Source organism: Bos indicus, chromosome 19, assembly GCF_029378745.1.
Source record: "Bos indicus isolate NIAB-ARS_2022 breed Sahiwal x Tharparkar chromosome 19, NIAB-ARS_B.indTharparkar_mat_pri_1.0, whole genome shotgun sequence".
In the NCBI taxonomy this organism is placed as follows: domain Eukaryota; kingdom Metazoa; phylum Chordata; class Mammalia; order Artiodactyla; family Bovidae; genus Bos; species Bos indicus.
Window position 1 is genome coordinate 31,201,707 of NC_091778.1, and position 23,779 is coordinate 31,225,485.

Below are 23,779 nucleotides of genomic sequence, written 5' to 3' on the forward strand. Positions count from 1 at the left end.
TTACTTCGGATCCTTTTGCAAGTCACGGTTGTCACCAACTAGCTATATATCACAGGTTCCCATAAATTCCTCCCAGGGTACAGTCCTCTCTAGAATGGTTCACAGACTCAGGAAGACAGTTTGCCTACTAGCTGTTATTGTTGTTTGGTCACTAAGTCCTGTTTGACTCTTCTTGACCCCATGGACTGTAGCCCTCCAGGATCCTCTGTCCATGAGCTTCTCCAGGCAAGAATACTAGAGTGGGCTGCCAGTTCCTTCTCCAGGGGATCTTCCCGACCCAGGGATCGAACCTGTGTCTCCTGCATTGGCAGGCAGATTTTTTTTTTTTTTTTTTTTTTTTTACCACTGAGCCACCTGGGAAGCCCTTGCCTACTAGATTTCTGGTTTATTTCAAAGGATGTCAGTCAGGAACAATCAGATGGAAGAGAGACAGAGAGCAAGATGTGTGGGAAGGGCCGAAGAGTCCACACCCTCTCTGCTCTCACGCCCTCCCGAAACCTCCACAATTCACCAAGCTGGAAGCTCTCCAAAACCCTCCATTCAGATTTTTCACCGAGGCTTCTTTACATGGGGATGATTGGTTAAATCACTGTCTATTAGGTAATTGAACTCCAGCCCCTCTCCTCTCCCAGAAGGTCAGGATGGAGAAGGAATGGGAAGCGGATAGTTCCAACCCTCCAATCACATGCTTGATTAGTGCCCCCAGTGTGTGCTCATCCATGTGTCAAATGCCCACATGCCCCACATGATCCTTTATTCTGACCTCCTGACCCCTGTCTGGTCTGGATCATACCCAGCTGCTGCTGCTGCTGCTGCTAAGTCGCTTCAGTCGTGTCCGACTCTGTGCGACCCCATAGATGTCTGGCAGCCCACCAGGCTCCCCCGTCCCTGGGATTCTCCAGGCAAGAACACTGGAGTGGGTTGCCATTTCCTTCTCCAGTGCATGAAAATTAAAAGTGAAAGTGAAGTCGCTCAGTCGTGTCCGACTCTCAGCGACCCTGTGGATCATACCCAGAGGTCTACCCAATTCCAGATCCAGATCCAGCTCACTCAGGTTCCTGGGCAGCTGCCCATGAGGAAAAGACGCTGATATTGGGAAAGATTGAAGACAAAAGGAGAAGGAGGCAGCAGAGGATGAGATGGTTAGAAAGCATCACTGACTTAATGGGCATGAATTTGAGCAAACTTCAGGAGACAGTGGAGGACAGAGGAGCCTGGTGTGCTGCAGTCCATGGGGTGGCATACAGTGAGACATGACTTAGCAACTGAACAACATCAACAACCATGAGGACAGTGTTCTCAATGCCAACGTCTTCATTTCTCCAAGTGCCATTCTTACGGCTCTGTTTTCTGACACGAGCCTCTAGCATCAGGAATGATGGCCTCTATAAAAGATGCCACGCTGCCTGTGATGGTGACTCATCATAATGACACAAGGGGCACTTTGCTCGTGAAATACAGCAGAGCCCTCCAGGGAGAAATGATCTTCCTGAGGCAGATTCAAGAAAGCCAGCAAGATAGACACTTGCAATTCCCCCAACCCCAGACACATCCCGAATCTGTCTCTTTCCCCGTTGTCCTTGGGTGGGTTTCCTGTGCCACATCTCACTGAGCACCTTTTGGCCTCTTCCACGTCCAGCAAGGGCCTCCCGCTGGGAGCCCCAGCACACACTCTCAGAGTCCCAGGAGGATGCGGGTATGCGTTTGGGGTCTAACGAAGACTTCTTTGCAGATCTGAGGCTAGGGACAGATTGTACGTGGGAGGAGATGTTCTCTTGGTGTCTGCTCAAAATGCTGTTTCCGAGTTCCTCGTTCCAAGAGGGAAATGAATGGGGATTGCCTGAACTACACTCGAGCTGAAACAAATCACTTAACTAGGATTATAGGATTCTGCAGGAAGAGTTTTCCTTTTGCTCTTTTTGTCCCTAACTGGGATCTATGAGTAGGTTCCTGGACTGCATGCTGACCCACCTATTCCCGCCTTCCCCCCTACTCTGCTCCCACTGGACGGCCCCCACGATGCCCCAGTCTCTGAGCTCTGGAAACATGTTCTTGCATGCCACCATCCCCCAACATTACCTAAGGTAGCAGTGACCTTCACTGATGCTAATCTTGGCATGCCAGCTCTTCTATCACCTGCATAACCAATTCCCTGAATATAACTCCCTCTGTTTTAAGGACCTCTAGTTCTTCCTCTTTTTTTGAGAAAGTTTTTCTTAGTTTTCCTAAGAACTGATAAAGATCTTAAATAAAAGCTAGTGCTTTTATGGCATTCGTGCATGCTTTACAATATCATCTGTATTGCTTTACAAATCATATCAAATATTCATTTGATCACCATAGCTTGCCCCATGAAGTGGATACTATCATTCTCCCCATTTTACAGATGTGGAGACTGAGGACTAGCAAGGTCACATGGTAGATCAGTGGAGAGCTGGAGTTGAAGATGAGTTCTGTAATCCATGTTCTGAACCGCCAATAAAAACACAACAGACACACAAATTACCTTGAATTACAGAATTTTTGATGTAAGAGCACATTAGGGTCATGGTTCTCAACATGTAGCTCCAGGACCAGCAGCATTAGCATCACCTACAAACATAAATGCAGATTGTAGGGATTTCCCTGATGGTCCAGTGGCTAAGACTACTCCCTCCCAATGCAAGGGGCTAGGGTTCAATCCTTGGTCTGGGAACTAGATCCCACATGCTGCAATTAAGACCCGGTGCAGACAAAGAAATAAAATTTATTTTCGTTTTTTAAAAAATGATAGGTTCACCTCCGACTTCTTGAGTCAGAAATGTGGGGGAGGGTAAACCCCTCTGTGTTTTTAACACCCCCTGCAGGTGACTTGGATGCTGAGTAAAGTTTGAGAACCAGGTCATCACAACATGCTTCCATCCTTGAAGTCTCCGCCCCCATGCTTTGCCTACACCCTGTTGCTTTGTTTTCTGAAACACCCACTCTAAGACCAACCATCTCCCCTCTAACTTCAGTCTTCTCTTGAAACATTCCTTATCTGATGCTGGACACCCTCTGAAGATCCTGGTATCTCTGAAGGCCGCCCAAGCAGGAGCTGAGTTTTCTCTCACAATCTGAGGACCTTGGGGTCAGGAAGTAATTTCTCTGCCTTCCTAATTCACCATGGCCACCTCCAGACCATGTGCTCCTCTCCCTTCTGCAAAAATCCTTTCTTATTTCAAGCTCAGGCTGCGCAGATGTCTTACTCTTTCTCCCTTCTCATCCCTGCCATCTGCTTGGCCTGCCGGCCAGGCCCCATCATTCACTGAAGGCGTCACGTCACACTCTTTCGGTCCCCACTACCCTGCCAACCTTCTTCATGAGAGGAACATCCATGGCAGCAGCCTGAGCAGCACCCTGGCCTGCCTCTCAGTCCCTTGAGTCATCACCTCCAAAGGTGTTTTTCAACTTCACATCACACCTAGTCCTTGTCACCCCCAGGAACCATATCTCCTTCAGAACTCAAACTTTGAGTTCAGCCTTTGATCCACATTTATGGGTCTTTTACTCTGGCACTACAAACCTTTTATTTCATGAGCACTCTAAAATCTTATCCTCACTTTTCTAATCACCCAGGTACAAAACCACAGTTCATTAGTTGAATAGTCTCGGCTTTGCAAATATTCTCGGTCCCTTGACCTCTCCCCTCAGCTCACTGTCTTGCTCACTTGGTAAATTCCAGCTGTAGTGGAAGCCACATGTTTCTGCCTTCTCCACTCCATCATGAGAACAGCTGAACTTTGTGTAAAAAAATCACAAATCCTGGCTACCGTCTTTGCTCTAAAAGTCACAGCTGTTATCCCCACGGGAGCCCTGGGCAGGGGGAGGGGGCTGATGCCTGTGTTCCCCTTCTCTGCTGAGTGCCCTTCTCCGCACCCTGAGATAACTATTCCATAGTTTCCTTATTGCTCACAACTTCCCCACCCTCTCCTCTCCCACACTCTCTGTTGGTGAGCTCCTGTGCTTACTGAGAAAATGTAAGCCATTAGGCAAAAATGCTCTCAATTTCCCATCAGCCAATCTGTCAGTCTTTATTTTTACCCACCTTTTCCTTTTCTCTTTCTTTTGTGAAGAAGAATGCATTTCACCTCTAGCACAAATTGAATCCTTCCACTGCTGGCCTGAGTGCCCTTCCTTTTTGCTTACCCTAAGAACTCACTACTTCAGCTTTCCTTTCTCTGTCCCTCATTACAGGTCTTTCTGGAGGGAAATCTATTGCTTTAAATGCTTATATTAGGGACTTCTGTGGTGGTCCAGTGGCTGAGACTCTGAGCTCTGAATGCAGGGAGCACAGGGGCTTGATCCCCAGTCAGGGAACTAAGATCCCACAAGCTCCAGCTAAAAATTCTGCATGCCACAACTAAACCCAGCACAGCCCAATAAATAAATTAAAAAAAAAAAGTCTTCTAAAAAAAACCACTTATATAAGACATGAAGAAAGGTCTCAGATAACTAAGTGTCCACTGTAAGACGATTGAGGAGAAAAAGAGTGAGCCGGGCAGTCAGGCAAGAAAAAGAAATTTATTAGAGGGAGAATGAGAGGGTGACTGGCCCTCGAGAAGAACCAGTGTCCCCCTTTTCTGACAGGGTCTTTCTTATACCCCACCAATGAAAAATTCTCTGAAGGGATGGTGAAGTTTTAAGCCTGTAGCTGAGTCCTGTGATTACGTAGCCGGAGGTCTGGAATCTAGTGCCCTTTAGCTTTGAGAAGGTAGATGCCAGAAGGAAAACAAAGTTGTTTGGGCAACTTGGTCAGTCTCAAGGGTCACTGTGACTTTATTCTTTGTTTGCAAGGTCAACATAATGAGCCATTTCAATCATGAGCCCCATTGAGGCTCTATCACCCACTCTCAGAAATGACATAAAAGCTTGGAAAATAGACTGAAAATAAGTATAAGGAAAGGAGTAATTGAGGTCAGAGCAGAAAACAATGAAATTGGAAAACAATAAAGCTGAAAGTTAGATCTTTTGATCAAAAGATTAACAAAACTGTTAAATCCCCAAACAAGGCTGATTAAGAAAAAAGAGAGAATGACTCTTAATCATTAATGATTAATTAATGACAATCAATATCAGACATAAGACTGGGATTATCATTACAGATTGTATAAGTATCAAAAGAATTAAAACGGGATGCTATGAATAGCTTGAAGTCAACAAAATTGACAATGCAGATGAAATGGGCCAGTTCCTTGAAAAACTTTTAATCAATGAAACTGTCACACAACAGCCTTCTGTCTACCAAAAAGCCTAAACTGATAACCTAAAATTTCAACATAAGGAAAACTTCAGTCCCAAGTGGCTTCACCACAAAATTTCACTAAATACTCAGGGAAGAAATAAGACCAAGTTTACACGACCTATTTCAGAAAAGAGGAATGAGCTACTTTTGGAGACAACAAAGGAGCGAAATAGTCAGGCAAAAGAATGGCTTGGTGATGTTATTTAGATGAAATTCTAGAATAATTAAAATGAATTAATGGAAATGAATCCATGGAAAGAGAGTAGGAGAAGGAGGGCCAGAGGTTCTGGCCAAGCTCTGGCCCCAGCGGAAGTGGCCTGGACTTTGTTTCATGCATAAAGGGGGGCCTTGCTGCGGGGTGGGGGTGGGGTTCAGCAGTGGAGCACAATCTGATTGATGTTTTTAAATCACTGTGGAGGGTGGGTGGTAGAGGCCTGAGAGTGGAGGCAGGGAGGCCAGCGAGGAGGCTGTTCTATAGGAAATGTTCAGCCCAGCATTTGGCACATAACATGCACTCATGAAATTAACAACTTTGAATCCGGGTCTGTAGCCCTTCTTTTTGAAAAAAAACATCAGCCAGAAGGGTCAATTTTCTGATTAGGACATCTTCTACCTGCGAAAATCAGGTCTTCCAATTCTCTGTCACAGAGATATGTCCCTGTAGCTCTGGAGGCTTGGGGACATAGCTGTTCCTCCCTACCTGGACCCTGTGCAGCTTTGCTGGCTCCTGGGCCAGGGGTGAGTACTTGGTTCCCTGGTAGTGATCCGGCTTCTGCAGACATCCACCCAACCCAGCTCAGAGACCAAGAGCACTGCTATGGGTTTCTCTTTATCCTCCTGGGCCCAGTTTATGCTTGTCTCTTACCAGAGTCATGCCCTGTTTCTGTGGGTATGGGTGTATGTAGAGAGAGACAGAGACAGAGTTATGAAATGTTATAGAGAGAAAGCTCTCTATCTTCTATATTCTATCTATCATCTACCTATATTCGTGTACTAGTGCTGGTGCTTCTCCAAATGGTCCCTCATTGATCCACCCAAAGTGGATCCACCCAAAGGACCAAAGAAAAAAATTTTTAAAGACCAAAAAAAAAACCAAACCCTAAGTCTCCAGGTCCTTCAGAGGACACTTTACAACCTGCATGGCTCTGGGAAGGTAACAAGCATGTAATTAAAAGTATTCCCAAAAGAAACAGGGTGGGTGAGGAGGGTCACCACTAACGCCTTTGTGCATGCATGGTCAGTCATGTCCAACTCTTTGTAGCCCCATGGACTGTAGCCTTCCAGGCTCCTCTGTCCATGGGATTCTCCAGGCAAGAATACTGGAGCGGGTTGTCATTACCTTCTTCAAGGGAACCCTCCGACCCAAGGGTGGAACCTGCATCACAGGCAGATTCTTTACCCATTGAGCCACCTGGAAAGCCCTCTGATGCCCTTGGCAGTCTTACAGTTCAGGTAGGACTGAACTGTGGGATCTGATGCCATCTCCACGTGGACAGCGTTGGAACTGAGTTGAATTGCAGGACACTTACCTGGAGCTGGAGAATTGCTTGGACGCCCACCCCCCAGAGCACACACCTTGACATCGGCAAGCAGAATCTTAACTAGCCTTGAGAGTTGCCTTAGGCATTGTTTTTAGGAATCTGAATAGTCACTTAAAACTTGCCAGACCCACCGTTAGTTGGCAGGTTGCTGAGACAAAGAAAGAAAGCGGTGGTCTTAATGACTTGGGCAGTTACGCAAAAATGTGGATTATCAGGTATTCCAAGGGGGCCAAGGGAGTCGCAGAGGCCAAGCAGCAGGTCTGCTTCATTCTACTCACTAAAGTGTGTTGTGAAGACAGATTTCTATATGGCAGCTTCTTGAATATGAGACATGCAGGTGGTCTCCTTTTGCAAAGACAGGCACCATGAAAAACAAATTTTTTAAAAATAAGGAGACAGGATTGTGTGGGATCCTCACAGATACTTTCGAGTTTCTGTAAAGTTTTATTTTTAAAACACCCAAAGCAAATGGCAAAATGCTAACATTTGTCAAATATCAGCACTGAGTACATGAATGTGTGCGCTCTTCTCTGGGTTTGAAATGTTCTATAATAAATGATTTTTAAAAATCAAAAGGAAAAAAAAATAAGTGCCCCATGGAGTTAGTCTTGGCAGTTGAAATGAGCGAGATCAGGTAATGACCACAGATGGAAACCACCTCCTCCCTCCCATTCAGAGTAAGTCTCTATTGTACCAGCTGTCAGAAAAATGAACCATGGAACTTTTTGCAAAGAGTTGGTATAAACTGGCAAGCCTTGTTTTTGTCAACCTTGGGGGGTTTGCTTGGTTCATATGATAGTTTTTTTTTTTTTTTTTTCCTTGTTTTGGTCTGTTCTGATTTAATTCTTTAAAAGTGGATGTAACTTATCTTTACAAGTACATTCCCTGCTAGTGCACAATTGCTATGGCTGGATCTGTGATTTCATTGCATGCATTTAAACTTTATGTATTCTAGTTATTGGGCTCCCCAGGTGGCGCTAGTAGTAAAGAACCCACCTGCTAACGCAGGAGACATAATAGACAGGGGTTCGATCCCTGGGAAGATCCCCTGGAGGAGGGAATGGCAATCCACTCCAGTATTCTTGCCTGGAAAATCCCATGGACAGAGGAGTCTGGTGGTCTATAGTCCATGGGGTCACAAAGAGTCGGACATGACTGAAGCATAAACTTCATTCAAGCACACACATTCCAGTTACTGGGGCTTCCCTAGTGGCTCCTGTCTGCAATGCAGGAGATACACATTCAGTCCCTAGGTCAAGAAGATCCCCTGGACAAGGAAATGGCAACCCACTCCAGTGTTCTTTCCTGAGAAATCCCATGCACAGATGAGCCTGGCAGCCTACAGTCCCTGGGGTCACAAAAGAATCAGACATGACTTAGTGACTATCCCACCACATAGTAGTAATTCCATGGAAGAACTGATTCTTTGTTTGGAACTGATTGTTATCAATACATTAAGTATCACGTCTGATGACACTTTCCTTGGTATCCCTATGAAGCGATTGCTTCCCTTATGATAAATATGTGCGGTTTATGCAGAAAATATTTTACCAAATGCATAGATCAAATACAGAACTTGAAATAATCTTATTATTGAAAACAGAAAACAGACAATAGCCTTGAGGAAGGATGGAGTCCAGCACTTAGAACCGGTGAAGTCAAGTTCTACATGGGAGTTACTTGAGTCATGGGTCTGCTCGGTAGGGTTGGGGGCCTTTGTAAGCTAGGAGTGGTTTTGGCTGCAAATCACAGGCTGCCTGGTTTACAGAGGTTGATGCCTGAAGACACGTGGTTATCTCAGAGCACAGAGTCTGCAGGTGGGAAGCCCAGGACTGATTCAGCTGCTCAACCATCTTGACAAGCCCCAAACTCTTTCTATCTTTCTGCTCTGCCAACCCCAGCATGTGGCTTGTCATTTAAGTGCTTACGAAATGGCTGATGCAGCTATGAGCAGCATGACTATTTTCAAAGGTAGGAGGCAGAGGCTGGGAGAAACAGAGAAAGCCAAGGTAGAAGAAAAAACAAACAAAAGACCTTTTCCTCCAATGGTTCACTTTAAAATATATATATTTATTTTATTTTGCTCTGTCGGGTCTTAGTTGTATCATGCAGGACCTTTCATTGTGGTGTGCAGGGGCTCAGTAGTGGTGGGGCTTAGTTGACCCATGGCATGTGAGATCTTAGTTCCCCATCCAGGGATCAAACTCATGTCCTCTGCATTGCAAGGCAGATTCTTAACCACTGGACCACCAAGGAAGTTCCCAGTGGTTCATTGAAGAAACAACTTTTTACAAAACCTTCCCAGTAGACTGGATCCATGATTTACCTGGGCTTGGTATAGTACAACCCCAACAAATTTGTGCATCTTTTAGCAATAACTAAAGTGTAGAGGAAAAGCTATTAAACTGATAATAAAGCGTAATGCCTTAAACTTTGTGTGTGTGTGTGTGTTCAGTCATGTTCAACTCTTTGCAACCACATGGACTGTAGCCCACCAGGCTCCTCTGTCCATGGGATTTCCCAGGCACGAATACTGGAGTGGGTTGCCATTTCCTTCTCTAGGGTATCTTCCCAACCCAGGGACCAAACCCGAATCTCCCGCATTGTCAGGCAGATTCCTTACCACTGAACCACCCGGGAAACCCTAAATTTCGTATGTGCCAGGTCAGTTTTGGACTGGGGAATGATAATAGCCCTCTAGAGTTGTTTTAAAACACATGGTAAATTAAACAAATAGCTCTTTTTTTTCCCCTAACAAAGCTACTTAGTTCAGTTCAGTCGTCCGACTCTTTGTGACCCCATGAATCACAGCACGCCAGGCCTCCCTGTCCATCACCAACTCCCGGAGTTCACTCAGACTCATCCAGCCATCTCATCCTCTGCTGTCCCCTTCTTCTCCTGCCCCCAATCCCTCCCAGCATCAGAGTCTTTTCCAATGAGTCAACTCTTCACATGAGGTGGCCAAAGTACTGGAGCTTCAGCTTTAGCATCATTCCTTCCAAAGAAATCCCAGGGCTGATCTCCTTCAGATTGGACTGGTTGGATCTCCTTGCAGTCCAAGGGACTCTCAAGAGTCTTCTCCAACACCACAGTTCAAAAGCATCAATTCTTCGGCGCTCAGCCTTCTTCACAATCCAACTCTCACATCCATACATGACCACAGGAAAAGCCATAGCCTTGACTAGACGGACCTTTGTTGGCAAAGTATGTCTCTGCTTTTGAATATGCTATCTAGGTTGGTCATAACTTTCCTTCCAAGGAGTAAGCATCTTTTAATTTCATGGCTGCAGTCACCATCTGCACTTTCACTTTCATCAAGAGGCTTTTGAGTTCCTCTTCACTTTCTGCCATAAGGGTGGTGTCATCTGCATATCTGAGGTTATTGATATTTCTCCCAGCAATCTTGATTCCAGCTTGCACTTCTTCCAGTCCAGCATTTCTCATGATGTACTCCTCTGCATATAAGTTAAATAAGCAGGGTGACAATATACAGCCTTGACGTACTCCTTTTCCTATTTGGAACCAGTCTGTTGTTCCATGTCCAGTTCTAACTGTTGCTTCCTGACCTGCATACAGATTTCTCAAGAGGCAGATCAGGTGGTCTGGTATTCCCATCTCTTTCAGAATTTTCCACAGTTTATTGTGATCCACACAGTCAAAGGCTTTGGCATAGTCAATAAAGCAGAAATAGATGTTTTTCTGGAACTCTCTTGCTTTTTCCATGATCCAGCGGATGTTGGCAATTTGATCTCTGGTTCCTCTGCCTTTTCTAAAACCAGCTTGAACATCTGGAAGTTAACGGTTCACGTATTGCTGAAGCCTGGCTTGGAGAATTTTGAGCATTACTTTACTAGCGTGTGAGATGAGTGCAATTGTGCGGTAGTTTGAGCATTCTTTGGCATTGCCTTTCTTTGGGATTGGAATGAAAACTGACCTTTTCCAGTCCTGTGGCCACTGCTGAGTTTTCCAAATTTGCTGGCATGTTGAGTGCAGCACTTTCACAGCATCATCTTTCAGGATTTGAAATAGCTCAACTGGAATTCCATCACCTCCACTAGCTTTGTTCATAGTGATGCTTTCTATGGCCCACTTGACTTCACATTCCAGGATGTCTGGCTCTACGTGAGTGATCACACCATTGTGATTATCTGGGTCATGAAGACCTTTTTTGTACAGTTCTTCTGTGTATTCTTGCCACCTCTTCTTAATATCTTCTGCTTCTGTTAGGTCCATACCATTTCTGTCCTTTATCGAGCCCATCTTTGCATGAAATGTTCCCTTGGTATCTCTAATTTTCTTGAAGAGAGCTCTAGTCTTTCCCATTCTGTTGTTTTCCTCTATTTCTTTGCACTGATCGCTGAGGAAGGCTTTCTTATCTCTTCTTGCTATTCTTTGGAACTCTGCATTCAGATGCTTATATCTTTCCTTTTCTCCTTTGCTTTTAGCTTCTCTTCTTTTCACAGGTATTTGTAAGGCCTCCCCAGACAGCCATTTTGCTTTTTTGCATTTCTTTTCCATGGGGATGGTCTTGATCCCTGTCTCCTGTACAATGTCACGAACCTCATTCCATAGTTCATCAGGCACTTTATCTATCAGATCTAGGCCCTTAAATCTATTTCTCACTTAGATTTAACAAAGCTACTTAAGGAACTCACAAAATACTAAACTTCAGTTTTTGGAGGATTATTAACTTTTATTGGTTTTTTATAACAGCAAATGAGGAGGAAAGGATTCCTTAGGTTAGAGTGACAGACTCACCCCAGTTCACTCAGGACTTCCTCCGTGTCAGCACTGACAGTCTGGCACCCTGATAAACCCACAGATCCTGAGGAAGAAGATTCTGAAGATCTGATGGAAAGTATTTGATAAAGAAAAGAAATCTTGAGAAGGCTTCACAAAACACAGAGTTTTATTGTTCAGTCACTCAGCTATGTTCAGCTCTTTGCAACACCATGGACTGCAGCATGCCAGGCTTCCCTGTCCTTCACCGTCTCCCAGAGCTTGCTCAAACTCATGTCCATTGAGTCAATGATGCCATCCAACCATCTCCTCCTCTGTTGCCCCATCTCCTCCTGCCTTCAATCTTTCCCAGCATCAGGGTCTTTTCCAATGAGTCAACGCTTCAAGTCAGGTGGCCAGAATATTAGGAGCTTCAGCTTCAGCATCCGTCCTTCCAATGAATATTCAGGATTGATTTCTAGACATTGCATAATGCAATGAAGGCATATGGACAGGGGGCATGTTGAATGACAATTTTGACATTGCTGCATTAACCAGCAGTAATTTGGTTGAGTTTATCAGCCTCCAAAATATAATCAACTCTAAGCTACATATTTTCCTGAGATAACGTATTTATTTAGTCTTTTAGTTCCTTGATTTTCCAGACCACCGATTGTACCCAAAGGAAAATGAGATTTGTTCTGCCCAATTCTAAGGGGATCTTATCCTGACTCTCGATTATTTTCAATTTCTTTAACAACAACTCACCAATCATTTCAATGTAAAGAATAAATTACCTGTAAATAATCTATGATGGGATTTTTGTCAGGGAGCAAATCTCTGTTTTAAAGGGTTTGGTTTCTCCTGTTTCCAAAAACAAAAAACAAAAACAAAAACAAAAACCAAAACCAGGTCAGTGTTTGCACATTCTCGGTATTCTGTCACCTGACTCATCTTTCATCATTTTTCAGAGAAAGGGTGGATTCTTCAGTAACACCTGCACACACCTTTGGTTTCAAGGCTGCAGTTTCTAAGGTGCTAGTCCCTCAGATGCACTGAGTCTGGTGAGGAGTCCTCTAGCTAGCTTTCTTCCTATTGGGGGCTTTAGCTGTCTCCTACTCATGGTTAGTCTAGCCTTCCTGGTTTGAAGATAATTTCTCTAATGGAGAAAAGAAAAGAACAAAATAGAAGTTGAATAGCCTTTTTCCCCTTTCATCAGTTGATATAATAGCATCTGTCCCCAAGTAGTCTGATTAAATGTAATTAAAATAAACTCTGAATTCATTTGAATGATTTTTATATCTGGGGCTATATGTTTTCATTTCTCAGCTCTTTTTAAATATAGGCTTAGATTTGCCCCAGAAATTGGACAGAGAAAAATGAAAATGGGTAAGGGAATAGAAGAAATGACTCATAAATTTTAAGGAAATTGATTCTTTTTGGACAGACATGTATTGTGTATATACATCAAGCCAAAACAAATGGTTTCCAGGTGAGGAATTCAGTTAATCAGCAGAATGCTCCACACCCCACCCCCTACATTCTGCGTATTGGTGGGTTGTGTGACTTCGGTTGGCATGCAGGGCAAACGGTCTAGATTTATCAGTTGGCTCTAGATTTACTGCCTTAATTAGCCAGCTCTCCTTTGAGACCTCAGAGGCAATAATAGATCAAGTGGCCGAAAAAGATATTACTGGAGAAGGCACTTCAAGTTTTTCCTGCTTCTGTGACCTTCTCGCCAGTGCTGTGAGTCTTTCTCAATTAACGAAAGATGTGGAACATTGCAAGTTAGTGGAGCCCTGTGTTTGACATTACGAGTAAACAGCATTGAAGAGAACAGATGTCCTACCTTGAGGTCCTTACATTCCCTTGGGAACTGGGACAGAGTGGTGCACAGACAGCTTGAGACGTGGCAGAACGTGGGCAGTTCCATAAGGCTAGGATCTAGTGAAAGGGAATAATTAGTTTAGGGGACCTGGGAGGCTTTACAGGCAAGTGTGAGTTGAATAGGCCTTACCCTTGCTCCTGTGGTAGAATTTTGACAGTAGGGCAGTGCCCTGAAAGGCATTCTCAATAAGGAGATCCTTATTGTGTGTGTGACTCATGGTGTGACTCAAGGGATAGAGGTTGGAAGCTGCATAGTGTGATTGGAGACTCTGAGGAGCCCAGTGCGTTCGAACCTGCCGTGAGCAGGGTTTGCCTGGCTTACGGGGCTGTGGTCTCACTGTTGCCATCTGTGTCTTCCTACAAGTGTGGTTGCAGCAGCAGCGCCTGCAGTTAGCTAGAAATGCAGAGTCTCAGGCCCCGCCCCAGACTTGCTGAGTCAGAACCTGCATTTTCAAAGATCTGGTGCTCTGTGACAACCTAGAGGGGTGGGATGGGGTGGGGGGCTCAAGAGGGAGGGGATATACGTATACCTACGGCTGATGCCCATTGATGTATGGCAGAAACCTATGCAATATTGTAAAGCAATTATCCTCCAGTTAAAAGTGAATTAATTAAAAAACAAAACCAAAAAAGGATCTCAGGTGGTTTGCATGCATGCTGCAGTTTGAAAAGGTGGTCTTTAGAGAGCATCTGTGTTGTCTTTAATCTGCTGTCCCTCATGTCACATGGAAGACCTGCTGTCTCTTTTTATTCTACTGATAGCCACTGCTCAGTCTTTCAACAATATGCTTAAAATCCGTATTTCCTGAAGCTTCAACATGAATAAGGCAACAGTTACTACTGACTCCCTGTCAGAGAGGAATTGAGCCCCTTTCCTTTCCTCAGTCTCCCCCTGCCCACTGCCTCTTTCCTTCCTCACTCTTTTGTGTCTCTCAAGTCTACTCCCTGAAAACCCTGCCTACAATTCTCTGTCTCAGAGTCTGTATCCTGGAAACCCAACCAACGACAAGGGCTAAATCTTAGAAGAGGAAAGTCACTCTGCCTTAGTAAGGGGAACCGTGGGCCTCTGGGGGGAAAGTGGGAGGAAGGAATTATGGAGATGAAAGAAGATGAGGGAGAGGGTAGATCGCAAGTACAATGAGATGCTATTGCTTTCAGTGACTCCCCAAAATACTAGCTAAGTCTATATGCATCATGAAATGTGGGCTGATGAAATTTCCTGTGGAGACAAGTTAGGGTCTGATTTTTGTATCCTGTTGACACTGGAGTCAGACATCTCAGTCAGGTCCTCAGACAAGGGATTTCCAGTCAGGATCTGAGTTCCATCTGTTGCCACTTTTCTGCAGAGTTCATATTAGGGTGCAACCTCCCAGCTCATCTGCAGATGGTGACCAAAATCACTGCAGATGGTGACGGCAGCCAGGAAATTAAAAGACGCTTGCTCATTGGAAGAAAAGCTATGACCAACCTAGACGGCATATTTAAAAGCAGAGACATTACTTTGCCAACAAAGGTCCAACTAGTCAAAGCTATGGTTTTTCCAGTAGTCATGTGTGGATGTGAGAGGTGGACTATAAAGAAAGTTGAGTGCCAAAGAATTGATGCTTTTGAACTGTGATGTTGGAGAAGACCCTTGAGAGTCCCTTGGACTGCAAGGAGATCCAACCAGTCCATCCTAAAGGAAATCAGTCCTGAATGTTCATTGGAAGGACTGATGCTGAAGCTGGCCAATACTTTGGCCACCTGATGTGAAGAACTGACCCACTGGAAAAGACCTTGATGCTGGGAAAGATTGAAGGTGGGAGGAGAAGGGGATGACAGAGGATGAGATGGTTGAATGGCATCGCTGACTCAATGGACATGAGTTTGAGCAAGCTCTGGGAGTTGGTGATGGACAGGGAAGCCTGGCATGCTGCCTTCCATGGGGTTGCAAAGAGTCAGACATGACTGAGTGACTGAACTGAACTCCCAGCTCATCTCAGACTAAATCGTCCCCCTAGAATAGACCTGAACTGCGTCCTCACCTTGGATGTTAAACTTTTCGACAGAAGAAGGTATGGCTTGCTATGGGACTGGGGAGTCCATCTCAGATTCAAAAGGGAAGTTGTGAAGATCCCCCTGAGGCCAATCCTTTTAGCCAAGAAAAGATGCAAAACCACTGAGGCATCGCCAAGGAGGCACATGTGTATGTTTAAGGGCTTAAGACCAACCTTTACAGTGGGACACCCAGAAGAAGCGTGTGAATCCCAACATGAGTAAGAATGCTTACCTGTAGTTTCCACGTTGCCCAAGTTCAACAGGACAGGATGTGCCCTGGGCTGTGTGGATCACAGGCGTGAGTCGCTGCAGCTGTCCTTCTGTCAGAGTCTTCGCAGGAACTGAGATGGTTCAGATGAACAGAAATCCATGAAGAGACCACTCAGAGACAGCCAGTCTAGGCTCAGGGGATAGAAAGGGAGGAGAAGTCACCCAGAGATCAGCAGCAGAGGGAAGCCGTGACCACCCCTGGGCTGAAGCAACATGGGCAGAAAAGATGTTTATGGAGCCTTAGGAGTTGGACCTCACACCTCCTGGTGGCTCAGTGGTAAAGAACTCGCCTGCCAATGCAGGAGACGCAGCCTTGATCCCTGGGTTGGGAAGGTCCCCTGGAGAAGGAAATGGCAACCCACTTCAATATTCTTGCCTGGGAAATCCCACAGACAGAGGATCCTGGTGGGCTACATACAGCCCATGTGGTTGTAAATGTCGGACACCAAGGAGTTGGACCCGTAGAGGAGGGAACGCCTGGTGGCAGGAGGGTGAGTCAGAGGGGAAAAAGTCAAAGATAAAGCCGTGCAAGGAGGAAGGGGAGATGTACCCTGATCTCCCTTTCCTCCACTTTCCAACCTCCTGCCCAGATTTCCCTTCAGTTGAGCCCAATCAGAAACCTTATGGAAGAGAGCCTAGGGCCATAGGGGACCCAGAACAGAGCAGAGAAATGTGGAGAGTGAATCCTTTGGAGGTCGGTGGAGAGGAATTAACAGACGGAGAATAATCACACGGGGCTGCTGTCTGGTAAGAAGTTCTCCTCTTGAAAAAAAAAAACTCAGTTGTCTCCAACGTGTGGGCTCGGGACAGATTATTCCAGCAGACACATGCTAGGCAAGACTGGCTGGCAGGAAGTCGCGGCTCAGAAGGAGATCGGTCCAAGGTCCTGGGCGTGGCCCTGGAGGAGGAGGGGCTAGTGAGGCGTATCTGAAGGAAGTGCCATGGTAGGTTTGCGGCCAGGCTTCTGACACGATCTGTGACCTGTCTGCATCTGACTTTCTGTCCTCCCCACTTTGGTCCGCCCTGCTTGACAGGGTCCTAAAGGATTCTCTGGGCTTCTGTCTCACCCCAGCTCACTGCCCTCGTCACTACCACGGAGGGAAGCTGGTGAAGGCAGGGCTTACTGAGCAGGTTTGGGAAATTCAACTTTCTTTCTCATGCTGGAAAGCTCTCCTTAATAGGTCATGGTCCCAGTGAGGCCACACAGGCCATCCATGTTGTCAGAACCGAAGAAGGAAGAGAAGCTCATTTTGTCTGCAGAGAGCAGACCTCAGTGCCCTGAGAAAGTTCTTAGAGTTTGCAGAGGTAACTAAAGTTCTAGAGTTATAATCCTCCATCTTCTGTGCACTCTCCCAGGGAGGACAGTGTGCTCTTCTTGAAAGGCTAGTACCCTTTCAAGTGTACAGAAAGAAGTACCTTTGCTTTGCAGGGTAGGAAGTCATTTCTAGCACTTTAATATACCTCTTTCTGTCCTTGCTACCTGTATGTCTCCCCTGAATTACTACCGTGGCCTTGTCACTGGTTTGTTGGTTTTTTAAAAATCCTTGTTTCTTGATATGGCTGTGCCAGGTCTTAGTTGTGGCGCAGAGAATATTTAGTTGAGACACACAAACTCTCAGCTGTTGCATGTGGGACCCAGTTCTCTGACCAGGGATCGAACTCAGGCCTCCTGCCTTGGGAGCTCGGAGGCTTAGCCACTGAATCACAGGGAAGTCCCTTGTCACTGGTTTTGATGTCTTTGGTGTATCCCTTTATCTCCACAATGTAACTGGAGGGATTTTCCCAAAATGCAAGTTTCATTAAAGCACATTGTTTAAAACCCTTCAATAGTTCACCTTTGAAGATTCTAGTAGATGCTTTACCCCGTGGTCACCGCCTACTCTCATTATCATCTTTCCTTGACATCAGCTCTCCACCCGGTACACACATCACCCCACAATGCCACACACAACCCCCCCCCCCAAACACACACCCCACACAGAACACAATACCACACACATGTATACACACACCACCCCACAATAGCACATGCACCCACCACACACACACACTCTCCACAATACCACGCCCACCACACACACACAGAACACACACCCCACAATGCCACACACAACCCCCCAAACACATACCCAACACAGAACACACACCCCACAATGCCACATACAACCCCCCCCAAACACACACCCAACACAGAACACATACCCCACAATACCATACACATGTATACACACACCACCCCACAACACCACACGCATCCACCACACACACACACTCCACAATACCACACCCACCACACACACACACACCCCACACAGAATACACACTCTACAATACCACACACACCCACCACACCACACCCACACCCACATACCACACACACATATACACACAATACCACACACAATACCACACACACACCACACACATACTCCACAATACCACACCCACCATACACACACACACCCTACACAGAACACACACTCTACAATACCACACACACCCACCACACCACACCCACACACACATACCGCACACACATATACACACACCACCCCACAATACCACACACACACACCACACATACACACACCCCACACAGAACACACACCCTACAATACCACACACACCCACCACACACACCCCACAATGCCACATACAACCCCCCCAAACACACACCCAACACAGAACACATACCCCACAATACCATACACATGTATACACACACCACCCCACAACACCACACGCATCCACCACACACACACACTCCACAATACCACACCCACCACACACACACACCCCACACAGAACACACCCTACAATACCACACACACCCACCACACCATACCCACACCCACATACCACACACACATATACACACAATACCACACACAATACCACACACACCACACACACACTCCACAATACCACACCCACCATACACACACACACCCTACACAGAACACACACTCTACAATACCACACACACCCACCACACCACACCCACACACACATACCACACACACATATACACACACCACCCCACAATACCACACACACACACCACACACACATATACACACACCACCCCACAATACCACACACACACACCACACACACACACCCCCCACACAGAACACACACCCTACAATACCACACACACCCAGCACACCACACCCACACACACATACCACACACTCATATACACACACCACCCCACAATACCACACACACACACCACACACACACCCCCCACACACAGAACACACACCCTACAATACCACACACACCCACCACACCACACCCACACACACCCACCACACACACACACACCCCACACAGAATACACACCCTACAATACCACACACACCCACCACACCACACCCACACACATATACCACACACACATATACATACAATACCACACACCATACCACACACACACTACACACACACTCCACAATACCACACCCACCATACACACACACACCCTACACAGAACACGCACTCTACAATACCACACACACCCATCACACCACACCCCCACACACATACCACACACACATATACACATAATACCACACACCATACCACACACACACCACACACACACTCCACAATACTACACCCACCATACACACACACACCCTACACAGAACACACACTCTACAATACCACACACACCCATCACACCACACCCACATACACATACCACACACACACCACACACACATATACACATAATACCACACACACACCACACACACACTCCACAATACCACACCCACCATACACACACACACCCTACACAGAACACACACCCTACAATACCACACACACCCAGCACACCACACCCACACACACATACCACACACACATATATACACACCACCCCACAATACCACACACACACACCACATATTGTGGGGTGGTATTGTAGGGTGTGTCACCCCCCACACAGAACACACACCCTACAATACCAGACACACCCAGCACACCACACCCACACACACATACCACACACACATATACACATACCACCCCACAATACCACACACACACACCACACACACACACACTCAACAATACCACACCCACCACACACACACACCCCACACAGAACACACACCACACACATACACACTCCACAATACCACACATACCCACCCCACACAGAACACACTCCCCATAATACCACAGACACACCCCATACACACACACACCACCCCATAATACCACACACACACACCACACACACCCACCACCCACACACACACCACACATACCCCACCACACCCACCACACACACAGACACACACACAACCACCTCACAGTACTACACACACACACACACCACTCCATAATACCACACACACCTACCATGCACACACCACACACATACACACACACCAAACTATCCACCACGCACACACACATACCACACACACAACCACCTCACACTATTTCTGTGTTTCAACCCCTCTGGATGTCCCCCATCCTTCTCTAAGATACATGGCCTCTTGAATTTCCTGATGTGGGGTGTCAAGAGGTAGAGCCCAACTCACTCCCCCGGTTTCTTTTGTAAACATCTTGGAAGAAAACTGCCTGAAATGTTTGCTACAAATGAAGTGTGTGATCTTCTCATTAGTTTCTTTCTTTCTTTTAATCATCCTAAAAGGAGTCTCGTAAGTCATGCTTCGGATTTACTGGGGATGCATAATAATGAAGCCAGGCTCCTAATTTAGCACTCCTGGGACTCCCCGTCTCTCACTGCAGGGCACAGATCTGTGCCTGAAAGCAGATCAAGGTAGAGGCTGGGAAACCAGCGCTGTCCTGCCAATGCCTTCAGGCGGGAAGAACAGAGCGAAGTGATGACCCGGGAGATGTTTCAAGTACTAACAGAGAAAGGAGTTCACCATGTCAGGACACTGGGCTTAGATGGACATTTTGTTTGATGAATATCAAATATGTAACCAGAAAGTAGAAACTCTGCCTTAAACAAAAAGAGGGGAACCTTTTATTAATATGTGACAAGGGCTACTACGTCATAGAGTAAACTATTTGGGAGTCTCAAAATTTTTAATTTTTTTTAAATTAAAAAAAATTTATTTATTTATTTACATGACCATGCTGCATGGCTTGCGGGGTCTTAGTTCCCCAACCAGGAACTGAAGCCAGGCCATGGCAGTGAAAGTACTGAGTCCTAACCACTGGACCAACACAGAATGCCTATCATTAAAAAAAAGATGTTAATAATATAAAATCTTAGGAGACTAGGTACTCTTCTAGGTGCCGGGGACTAGAGAAATAAGCAGAAAAGACAATGTGCTATCATGGGACAAGATTGGGGGAAAACAGACAAACAAGTCTACTGTGTTGGGTCAGATAATGATAAGAGCTGAGGTGGAAAAGAAAGGGCAAGTGAAACGATCGTGCTGACGGGGCAGGGGGTACTATTAACAAGGGATAATCAGGAAAAGCCTCTTTGAAGAAATGAAGTTTGTTCAGAGACCAGATTGAAATAATAGCAGAGGCCTTACAAATATCAATATTTAGGGAAATAACAAGCCAGGAAATGGAGTAGCAAGGGCCGAGACCTTGATATCTTCAAGGAAGGACAAGGAGGCCAGTGGGGCCACACGCCATGAGCAGGAATGGTGAGAAACGAGAGCAGACAAGTGGCCAGAGCTGAGACCCTGTAGGCCTGGGGGGCCGTGGTGAGGACTTTGAATGCTGTTGGGTCAAGGGAAGCCTTTGGAAGATGGAGGGCCAGGAGGGACGTGCTTGGTTGACGTTTTCAAAGGGTTGCTCTGGCTTCCGTAGTGGGAGAAGAGAGGAGAGGTGCAGCAGGGACACCAGTAAGGAGAGTGTTACCGGTCTGTGTGACGTGAGCACAGCACAGACTGAGATGCCAGTGCTGCAGAATATGAGATGTGGTTGGATTAAGAGTGCATTTGAAGCAGGTTGGAGGAGTATCTGTTGAATGGGATGAGGGTCTGAGAGAAAGACATGAGTGAAAAATAATCCAATATCTGTGTCCTGAGCAAATGGGTAAATGATGTTACCCTTTACTGGGGGGCAGTGCACCATGGAAGCGGGGTGAAAATTAAGCACATGCTTTGGACATTTTAACTCTCAGCAGCTTATTAGGTATGAGAGGAGAAGTGTTGTTTGGCATGTGTGCATGCTAAGTAATTCAGTCGTGTCCAGCTCTTTGCGACCCTATAGACCATAGCCCCCCAGACTCCTCTGTCTGGGATTCTCCAGGCAAGAATACTGGAGTGGGTAGCCATGGAATCTTCCTGATCTGGGGACTGAATCCACATCTTTTATGTCTCCTACATTGGCAGGCAGGTTCTTTTCTTGGCAGGCAGGAAACCCATTGTTTGGGCAGTTGTATATTCAAATCAAAGGCTTCCCTGATATCTCAGCTGGTAAAGAATTCTCCTGCAATGCAGGAGACCCCAGTTTGATTCCTGGGTTGGGAAGGTCAGCTGGAGAAGGGATAGGCTACCCATTCCAGTATTCTTGGGCTTCCCTTGTGGCTCAGCTGGTAAAGAATCTGCCTGCAATGCGAGAGACCTAGGTTCAATCCCCGGGTTGGGAAGATCCCTTGGAGAAGGGAAAGGCTACCCACTCCATTATTCTGGTCTGGAGAATTCCAAGGACTGTATAGTCCATGGGGTCACAAAGAGTCAGACACAACTGAGCAACTTTCAATCACCCATATTCAGATCTAGAATTTGGGGTAAAGATAGGGACTGGAGAGTTTGTCAAGTAAATTTAGGATGTTCATAATTAAAATTATGGGTTTTCATTTAGTTTATTGATGTATAGTTGCTGTACAATATTATGTAAGTTACAGGTGTACAACATAGTGATTCACAATGTTTAAAGGTTATACTCCATTTATAGTTATTATAAAACATTGGCTCTATTCCCCATGTGGTACATTATCCAAAGACAACCACCATTAACATTTTAGCTAGTGTAAACTTTGAAAACCTTTGTGACACTCTGGCTACATATTTCCAAACTTTTATGGGAAAAAAGAAGAATTTCTGGATGTGGTACCAGAAATCTGCATGTTAAAATTATTTATTAATTTTATTTTTGGGCTGTGCTGGGTCTTTGTTGCTGCATACAGGCTTTCTGTAATTGCAAAGAGCAGGGGTTACTCTCTGGTTGTGATGTACAGGCTTTTCATTGTGGTGGCTTATCTTGTTGCAAAGCATGGGCTCTACAGCCTGGGCTCAGTAGTTGTGGTACACGGGCTTAACTGCTCCACAGAGTGTGGGATCTTCCCAGATCTAGGCTCAAACCCGTCTCCCCTTCCTTGGCAGGCATTCTGCATTTTTAACAAGCCTCTCCAGGCAATTCCAGTGCATGTCAAGGTTTAAGGTCAAGCAACCTGAAAGAATTCTCCCTGGCACAGAAGCGTGGCCAAGAGGAGCCACCCCACGCCTGAGGTCAGGGGTGGTGGCTGAGAGGAGCAACACAACGTCCAAGGAGCCACAGATGAGTAGGTGCAGGAGGAGGGCCGAGAGGAGCTACTCCACGTTCAAGGTCAGGAGGGGCCACCATGAGGAGATACCCCTCGTCCAAGGTAAGAAGCGGCAGCTGCGCTTTGCTGGAGCAGCCGTGAAGAGATACCCCACGTCCAAGGTAAGAGAAACCCAAGTAAGATGGTAGGTGTTGCGAGAGGCATCAGAGGGCAGACATACAAACCATAATCACAGAAAACTAGTCAATCTAATCAAAGGGACCACAGCCTTATCTAACTCAATGAAACTAAGCCATGCCGTGTGGGGCCACCCAAGATGGGCGGGTTATGGTGGAGAGGTCTGACAGAATGTGGTCCACTGGAGAAGGGAATGGCAAGCCACTTCAGTATTCTTGCCTTGAAAACCCCATGAACAGTATGAAAAGGCAAAATGATAGGATATTGAAAGAGGAACTCCCCAGGTCGATAGGTGCCCAATATGCTACTGGAGATCAATGGAGAAATAACTCCAGAAAGAATGAAGGGATGGAGCCAAAGCAAAAACAATACCCAGTTGTGGAT